General features: G+C 47.8%; 1 pseudogene; it reads left to right on the top strand.

Annotated features, from left to right (window-relative positions):
- Positions 1–2,506: 2,506 nt before the first annotated feature.
- LOC103076198 (WW domain binding protein 1-like) lies at positions 2,507–5,100 on the top strand (annotated as a pseudogene).
- The last annotated feature ends 3,877 nt before the right edge of the window (positions 5,101–8,977 follow it).

Genomic DNA, 8,977 nt, shown 5'->3' with positions numbered 1-8,977 from the left:
AGTGGCTTATCCATGTGGGATCTTCCCGGACCGGGGCACGAACCCGTGTCCCCTGCATCGGCAGGCGGATTCTCAACCACTGCGCCACCAGGGAAGCCCTATAATTTGTTTTTTTATCTAAAAGTCTGGCATACATTAGATGTTCAGTAAGTATCTGTTCAATGAATGACAGTAGCACTACACTTTGTAAAGATGCTCATTGAATGAATGAATGACTTTGAGAAGGTGGCACTGAATTAAGAAAGGAGAAGACTGTTGCTGATGTAAGAGGATAGTGTTAGCAGAGTGGTAATGAAGGAATCCAGACTTTAGTGGATTAAGCAGGAAGGGCAGTGAGGAAATGAAGACACCAAGATTTTAAATCGTTTATGAGGGGTTCATCTAGGAAAGAAAGAATAGCAGCTAAAAGCCTATTGCAGAATCAAACGAAGGATTCCTTTTCAAAGGCAGAATGGAAAGGTATCAGGTAGGATGTGTTTGGTTGCAAGAGACAGAAAAGTCCACTTAAGTGAGATTAAATAATACATGAAATTTATTGACTTATAAGACTGAAGTCCAGAGTAAGGATAACTTTAGGTATGGTTGGATCCAGAGATTCAAGGCATTATCAGGGTTCTGCCTTTATATGTCTACCTTTCTTCTATGTTGATTTTATACCCAGGCTGGCTTCCCTGTTGTAACAAGAATGGCTCCAGAAAATCCAGACCTCACATATTCCCCTTTCATATCATCTCCTCTTCATCAGTTCCAGAGGAAGAAAGAACACTTTTATATCAGTCAGGATTCTTGTTTGCAAGCAATAGAAACAGGGTTTCCTTTACTTAAGCAAAAAAGGGTACTTGTTATAAAGAGATCAGGTGGCTTCCAGAATCAAGCAGAAGGAGAACTGGTCCTATAAAACAAGCAGAAACCAAGAGAGGCCAGGCATTGGGAACCACAGCCAAGGTCAGCACAGGAAAAGTCTGGTTAGGGCACTGTTGGCCCTGGACACTACCACAATTGGACACTGCTGTTGCTGAGCACTGCTGCTACCGTCATTGGATACTGCTGCCTCTGCCATGCCTGAATTATAAATTGTGTCATCTTTGTGTCATTCAATATTCCAGACCCTGGCTGGAGCATCTGACTGGTCAAGGCTGAGTCATGCCCCAGGACTTAGCCACCACAGGGTGGAAGAGGGAATATTTGGTATCTCTAGGCACTGTAGTGAAAATGATGTTCTGCCTCTCACAGACTCACATAAAGGAAGATTTCCCTCAAGTAAGAAGAGGTTTTGGATGTTGAGCAGACAAAAAATGACAAACATCTATTTTTCAGTCTTGGCCCCAATCCAACTATATGCTGTTTATAAGAGACTCACCTAAAATTTAAAGGCATAAAAACATTGAAAGTAAAATGTATGCTAAGTAAATACTCACCAAAAGAAAACTGAGGTGCTATATTAATGTCAGACAAAATAGACCTTAAGACCAGAAGCATTATTAGGGATACAGAGGAATAACATTATGATGAAGGGCAAAATGCAGTAGGAAGATGTAACAGTTCTAAATTGTATGCACCTAATAAAATAGTCTCAAGAGAAATAAGAAAACAATAGGACTATAGGGAGAAATTGATAAAAATTGTAGTGGATAATAAACACATTCTTCTCAATCATTGATAAGTCAACTAGACAGAAATCAGTGAAGATACAGAATATTTCATTAATACAATTAACAAGCTTGATTTATAGAACCATGCATTCAACACTGAGCAAACTCATACTTTTCCACATATTGTTTAATCACATTTGAGTTGGCTTTGGGGGGTTATTTGGTAATGTGAAACTAAAAACATCCTAATTCCATGTATTAAATCCCTTTCTGCTTAGAATAGCTAGAATGGCTTCTGTTCTCTGCAAGTAAGCCTTGATGGATATAGATACCAAGCTGAGTTTATCCCAGAAGTAGAAGTGTAGCATATATATATATATATATATATGTAAACCATATGAATACCTCAGTTGTTGCAGAAAAAGCATTTGATACATTTCAATACTAATATGAAACACCCATATTAATATTCTTAGCAAAATAGGGGTAGAAGGGAACACCTTTAACCCAATAAAGGTACCAACAACAAAAAATGTATAGCAAACATCCTACTTAATGGTCAAAAGTTGAAAGATTTTCCTTTTAAAATCGGGAACAAGACAAAGATGTTCACTAGCTTCACTTTATTCAACATCATTCTGGAGGTTCTAGCCAGTGCAGTAAAATAAGATAAAGAAAGAAAAAAAAGGAAAAACAAAGATTTAAAAGGAAAAAACAAAAATGTTCGTTATTCACAGATGTCATTTCCTTCAGAATAGTCTATAGAAAATATGAGAAATAGGCAATTTAGCAAGGTGTCTGGATGAGATACATAAGTCAATTGCATTTCTAAATGCCAGTAACAAACAATAAGCAGAAGGAAGAAGAGGGAGGAGGAGGAGGGAGGTGGTGGCCCAGTGGAGGAGGGGGAGGGGATGGAGAGGAGAAGGCTCCTGGGTGGCGTGGCGCTCCTGCTCCCCCAGGTGCTGCCCAGCCCCCTGTCAGCCAGGGCTGAACCCCCGCAGATCTTGGCTCTCCTCTCATTTTCGGCCTCACAAATGTTAGTTTGTTCTCACACACACTCAGCCTGCAGAAACCATTAGATGTTCTCAGGTCGCCACGAGGGAAGCTGAGGGTCCTGGACTTTACCAGAGCTGTGTCTGGAGGACAGACCTCTCTTCCAGGTCCAGGATGCCCCTCATCTGTGGGTGCTGGGCACAAGCTGGCTACTCTGTGGGTGCTGTGGGTGCTGGACTGACGTTTGAGGTACCATGAGGACCAGGTGGAACAACGACCAGTTTGCTAGATTCCTAGAAGTGGAACTGGGGACTGTGGGATTACAGGCTCTCCAGGGCCTAGGCTGGGTGTCCCCATCCCGTGTCTGGCTGACCATGCCCACCCTCAAGATTCCTTGATTGCGAAATGAGAAACTTGGGGCCCCTCAACCCTAGTCTCCTTTAGCCTCCACTGGCCAGATGACAAGCACTTTACCAGGATAAGGAAACCTGCGTGCGTACCAACAATCAAAGCTACATCTGTGACATAGGACACTGCTGTGGACAGTCTCAGTGCTGCAGCTACTACTATGAACTCTGGTGGTTCTGGCTCGTGTGGACCATCATCATCCTCCTGAGCTGCTGCTGCGTGTGCCACCACCGCCGAGCCAAGCACCGCCTTCATGCCCAACAGTGGCAACATGAAATCCACCTGATCGCCTACCAGGAAGCCCACAATTACTCAGCGCTGCCATTTTATTTCAGGTTTTTGCCAAACTATTTACTACCTCCTTATGAGGAAGTGGTGAACTGACCTCCGACTCCTCCCCCACCATACAGTGCCTTCCAGCTCCAGCAGCAGCTGCCTGCACAGTGTGGCCCTACAGGCGGCAGCACCCCGGGCGCCGACCTCACCAGGGGCTCCCAGACGGCTCAGAGCAGCCCCTTGTCCGGGCCCAGCAGAAGCAGCACGTGACCCCCGAGCATCGCTGACCCTGAGCCCTCCGACGTGCCAGCAGACCCAGCAGCAGCCACCAAAGCCCCCAGGATGGAGCCCAGTGGCTCTGTGGCCGGCCAGGGGGAGGTGGACCCTGGGGCCTTCCTGGACAAGAATTCCAAATGTAAGGAGGAGCTGCTGAAAGAGTACAGCTCTGAGCAGGGCGGCGCCCTCCCTGACAGCAAAGACAAGACGCCCGGCAGACGTCGCCGCTTCACAGGTGACTCGGGCATCGAGGTGTGTGTGTGCAACAGGGGCCACCATGATGACGACCTCAAAGAGTTCAACGCGCTCATCGACGATGCTCTGGACGGGGCCCTGGACTTCTGCGACAGCTGCCACGTGCGGCCCCCTGGCAACGAGGAGGAAGGGCTCTGCCAGCCTTCCGAGGAGCAGGCCCGGGAGCCCGGGCACCCTCACCTAACGTGGCTGCCTGCCTGCCTGCCTGCTGCTGAACACCATCAACGAGCAGGACTCCCCAAACTCCCGGAGCAGCAGCTCCCCAAGCTAGAGCAGGCCCTGCCTGCACCCGAGAACTTGGCGACGCAACCAGGGTAGGGGAGAACCATGAGAGAAGCATTAAGTGACTGTGTTCCTTTTTCTTTTTTCCCCTCTGCTCCTGCGTTTTCCTGCATCTCCAGGTACATTTTGGGGTGTGGGTGCCTCGCCCCCCATAGATAACAGTGTCACAGAGGGCTGAGAAGTTGTCCTGTGACTCATTCCTCATACCCCACCCCGTCCCCCTTTACCTCTTTTCAAGTCACGTGTCACTACCTGCTTGGGTCAGAGACATGTGCGTTTCAGAAGCCCCCAAGGAGGGGATGAGACTGTGCCCTGAGGTGACTCTTGGTGAAGGAGTGGATTCATATTCTGGTGTGAGTTGATGAGAACCTCGCCACGTCTCAGTCTGAGAGAGGTGGCAGGTCTCAGCCCTGAGTGAAGCCCCAGTGGTCCGGGGATTGTCGCCCCTCGCTGCCAGTGTCTCCGTAGCCGGAATTGGGCTCCTCCTGTGGGAGGATGAGAGCTGACTGGCGGTTGTGTGGCGGGTTGGTAAAGGGCTTGTGCTCTCAAATTCCAGGTAATGAGATGGAGGTGGCACGATGCATCCTGGAGGGGCCCCTTCCCAGCAGGTCCTGGCTGGCCGCGGACTGGTTCAAGTGTGGAAGATTACACCTGCCTTCTCTTTGTTTTTTTTTCTTTTAAAAAAAACAACAGAAGTGGCCCGGCAGACGTCGCCGCTTCACAGGTGACTCGGGCATCGAGGTGTGTGTGTGCAACAGGGGCCACCATGATGACGACCTCAAAGAGTTCAACGCGCTCATCGACGATGCTCTGGACGGGGCCCTGGACTTCTGCGACAGCTGCCACGTGCGGCCCCCTGGCAACGAGGAGGAAGGGCTCTGCCAGCCTTCCGAGGAGCAGGCCCGGGAGCCCGGGCACCCTCACCTAACGTGGCTGCCTGCCTGCCTGCCTGCTGCTGAACACCATCAACGAGCAGGACTCCCCAAACTCCCGGAGCAGCAGCTCCCCAAGCTAGAGCAGGCCCTGCCTGCACCCGAGAACTTGGCGACGCAACCAGGGTAGGGGAGAACCATGAGAGAAGCATTAAGTGACTGTGTTCCTTTTTCTTTTTTCCCCTCTGCTCCTGCGTTTTCCTGCATCTCCAGGTACATTTTGGGGTGTGGGTGCCTCGCCCCCCATAGATAACAGTGTCACAGAGGGCTGAGAAGTTGTCCTGTGACTCATTCCTCATACCCCACCCCGTCCCCCTTTACCTCTTTTCAAGTCACGTGTCACTACCTGCTTGGGTCAGAGACATGTGCGTTTCAGAAGCCCCCAAGGAGGGGATGAGACTGTGCCCTGAGGTGACTCTTGGTGAAGGAGTGGATTCATATTCTGGTGTGAGTTGATGAGAACCTCGCCACGTCTCAGTCTGAGAGAGGTGGCAGGTCTCAGCCCTGAGTGAAGCCCCAGTGGTCCGGGGATTGTCGCCCCTCGCTGCCAGTGTCTCCGTAGCCGGAATTGGGCTCCTCCTGTGGGAGGATGAGAGCTGACTGGCGGTTGTGTGGCGGGTTGGTAAAGGGCTTGTGCTCTCAAATTCCAGGTAATGAGATGGAGGTGGCACGATGCATCCTGGAGGGGCCCCTTCCCAGCAGGTCCTGGCTGGCCGCGGACTGGTTCAAGTGTGGAAGATTACACCTGCCTTCTCTTTGTTTTTTTTTCTTTTAAAAAAAACAACAGAAGTGAGCTGAAAATAAGAACTTGACCAGTGGGCAGGCAAGAATTCTGTTTTGGAAAAGGAAAATTTGTGGCTTTTTCCCAAATTGGCCTTCAAAGAGTCCTGGCTACAGTCGAGCCAGAAGGAGATGTTTTGTGTACAGGCTTGGCTGTGGGCTATCTCTGGAACTTCTGCGGGTGAGCAGAAGGCCCTGCGCTGTGGCAGTGGAGAGAGGTGCAGCCTACCGCATCTCTCCCCTTTTCATCTGTGCCCACAGGTGATCAGTACCCTCCCCCATCCCAAGCACATGTCTGCCAGCCTTCGCGTCTCACTGTTCTCTATGAACAAATTAGGAGGCTGTGGGACCTGAGAAAGGGCGGTGCCGCAGCCTGACTCTCACACAGTATTTTCTCTTGATTCTGAGTAAGTTGTTTTGTTTATTTGTTTGTTTTATCAAACTGACCATTTGGAAAAAATGCCTTGGTTATCTGTGGTTTTCGTGTCCTTTCCCTGCTCTGCCCCGCCTTGAGTGGGGTAACTAATTTTGTAGCCTATGTAAAGTGTCTAAGTGGCCCAAGTAGGAGGGTGAAGGCAGCCATCCTGAAGGACCACAGGATCCTTATTATTGTAGTTTGGCTTCAAAAACCAGTTGAGTTTTGATAGGAATAATCTGAATGGAGAAAGCAAACTGCTGAAACTAACATTCGCTGTCCAGCCCTGTTCAAATGAAGAGTTTGGTTCTTCCTCCACTCTTGAACGATGACATTTAGACTAGGCATTGATGCTATGGTAAGAAAGGAAGGTATATATATGTATATATATGAATACACACATATATATGCGTGTGTGTGTGTATATATGTGTATATATACACACACACACACACACACACACAAAATAGACAAATCCAAGGCTGTGAGGTGAACAAGTGTCTGAGTTTGGAGTCCACGAAACCAAAATCCATGTTGAACAAAGTGCAGTCCGTGACTTTTTGGATAACCTGTGTGTGTCTGTTGTGTGTGAGCCCGCAGCCCTGTTTTCCTGTGACTACACTTTGAACGGCAGCCACTCTGCTCACGTTACCCACGCGTTTGGAGCAGGCGCAGCCCTCTCAAGGTAATTTGTTTTACGCATTTACTGTTTGCTGAGCAAATGTCTGACTGTGCACTTGGGTGTACTCAGCAGCGCTGTCGGCAGCAGTCCCCACGTTTGCCAGAGATACTGTGCTCCAAGTAGAGGTTTTACTCTACCCATCACTGCAATTTGCACATTGCTCTGTGGGCACTTGGAGGCCTGTGTTCTGCTCCCTGTAAACAGAAACGTGCTCTGAGCCTGTCTGCCTCCCTAGGCTGCTCCTGGCCCTCGGCCTCAGCCCCCGGGGGTGTCCACAACCGCTCGGGACAGAAGGCCAGGGTGGTACCTCAGACAGAAGCTAGACTGGATCTTCAGTGTCCATCTCAGACTGGCTGTGGCCCAGACGTCAGCCCTGCCCAGAATTTCCAGGAGGGTTTGGTGGCCACCACAGTGCCATAGGACTTACCTCCCTCTGCTGAGGTCCAGCGCATGGCCGATGTGTGGCGAAAGTGGGCAGAAGTGTGCCACAACCCTCATTTGCCTTTCCTGCCACCTTTTGGTTTTTGTTTTTGTCTCAAACAACTCACTGAAGTGTCTCAAAGGAGATCAAGTTTTACCAAAATGAACCCTTCTTGAGTTAACTTGTCGAAGGGATGGATTCTGGCCCTCTCAGGATTCCTTCTCGTCAGAGTGGGGACCTGGTCCACGTGTTTACTGCTGGGTTCACTGCAGCATCCAACCCAAAAGGCACAAGAAGAAGAAAACGCAATGGGTGGAGCTGGGCTTGAGTCCAGCATCACAGTCTGGCCCCTGCTACATGAGGCTGCCCTGCATGACGAAAGACGGAAGTAGGGAGCTGAAGGACTCAGGAGGGGGCCGGGGAGATTTGAGGGAGTCTTGTGTTCCAGGTGAACGAGAAGAAAGGGGTTGGTGGAGGGTTTGGTGCTACAGTTGGAAGATTTGCAAATGCTAACACATTCCCTTGTGAGGCACATCACCTTTTGTCAGTTATTTTAAATATGTGTATTTTAAGCAATAAGATTCAGCTGGTCAGACTTTTCTGGGCAGTCTTGGTGACGCATTTCCTGTTCTGTGATTGTTCTGAAGATGGAGCGGCTCTAACCACTGTGAGAAGCCCAAATAAAATCGATCCCCGAAAAAAAAGAAACAAAAACAATAAGCAAATGTAATTTTAAAAAGACACCACTGGGAATTCCCTGGCGGTCCAGTCGTTAGGACTCAGTGCTTTCACTGTCGTGGCCCAGGTTCAATCCCCGGTTGGGGAACTAAGATCTTGCAAGCCATGTGATGTGGTCAAAACAACAACAACAACAACAACACATAATTTACAATAACATAAGAATATATAAGGTATTTAAAAATAAATCTGAGAAAAGTTGAGCAGGACCTGTTTGGAAGAAATTATCAAACTTTACTGAAAGTCATTAAAAACACCTAGTTAGATAGAGAGATATGCCATATTTATGGATTCAACGTGGTAGAGCTTTAATTCCAACTCTCCCCAAACTAACCGTTAGAGGCAGTGTAACTCCACCAAAATCCCATCAGGGTTTTTTGAGAAAACTGACAAACTGATTTTCTTAATTGTATATGGGAGCTCACAGGCCCAAGAATTAAAAAGACATTCTAAAGAGAAAGAATAGGGTGGGGAGATTTCCCATATCAGTTATTAAGGTTTATTACAGAGCTACAGTATTTTTGACATGGGGTATATGTACATGTGTAGATAATAGACCATTTGAGCAGACTAGAAAGCCTAGAAACAAATTGCACATTTAGGGAAACTTGAGTTATAACAGAATGGGCATTTTGACTGCAGAAAAAGAATGGACTATTTAATAAGTGATACTGGAAAATAGGATATCCATTAAAAAAAACACATCTATGGTCAAGAGCAAACTTTAAAACGTTTAGAAGAAAATACAGAATGTTTTTATGACCTCAGGATAGGAAAAGATCTCTTAAACCAGACACAAATGGTACAACATATATTTTAAAAGATGGATAAGTTTAACTTCAGAGTTAAGAACTCCTGATCACCACAGACACGATAAAGTAAGTAAAAATACAAGTCACAAACTCGGAGAAACATATTTCTAAA

The sequence above is a fragment of the Lipotes vexillifer genome, unplaced genomic scaffold, assembly GCF_000442215.2.
Source record: "Lipotes vexillifer unplaced genomic scaffold, Lipotes_vexillifer_v1.1 scaffold209, whole genome shotgun sequence".
Taxonomy (NCBI): domain Eukaryota; kingdom Metazoa; phylum Chordata; class Mammalia; order Artiodactyla; family Lipotidae; genus Lipotes; species Lipotes vexillifer.
Note: the sequence above shows the minus strand (reverse complement) of the source record. Positions and strands in the feature narration are given on the sequence as shown.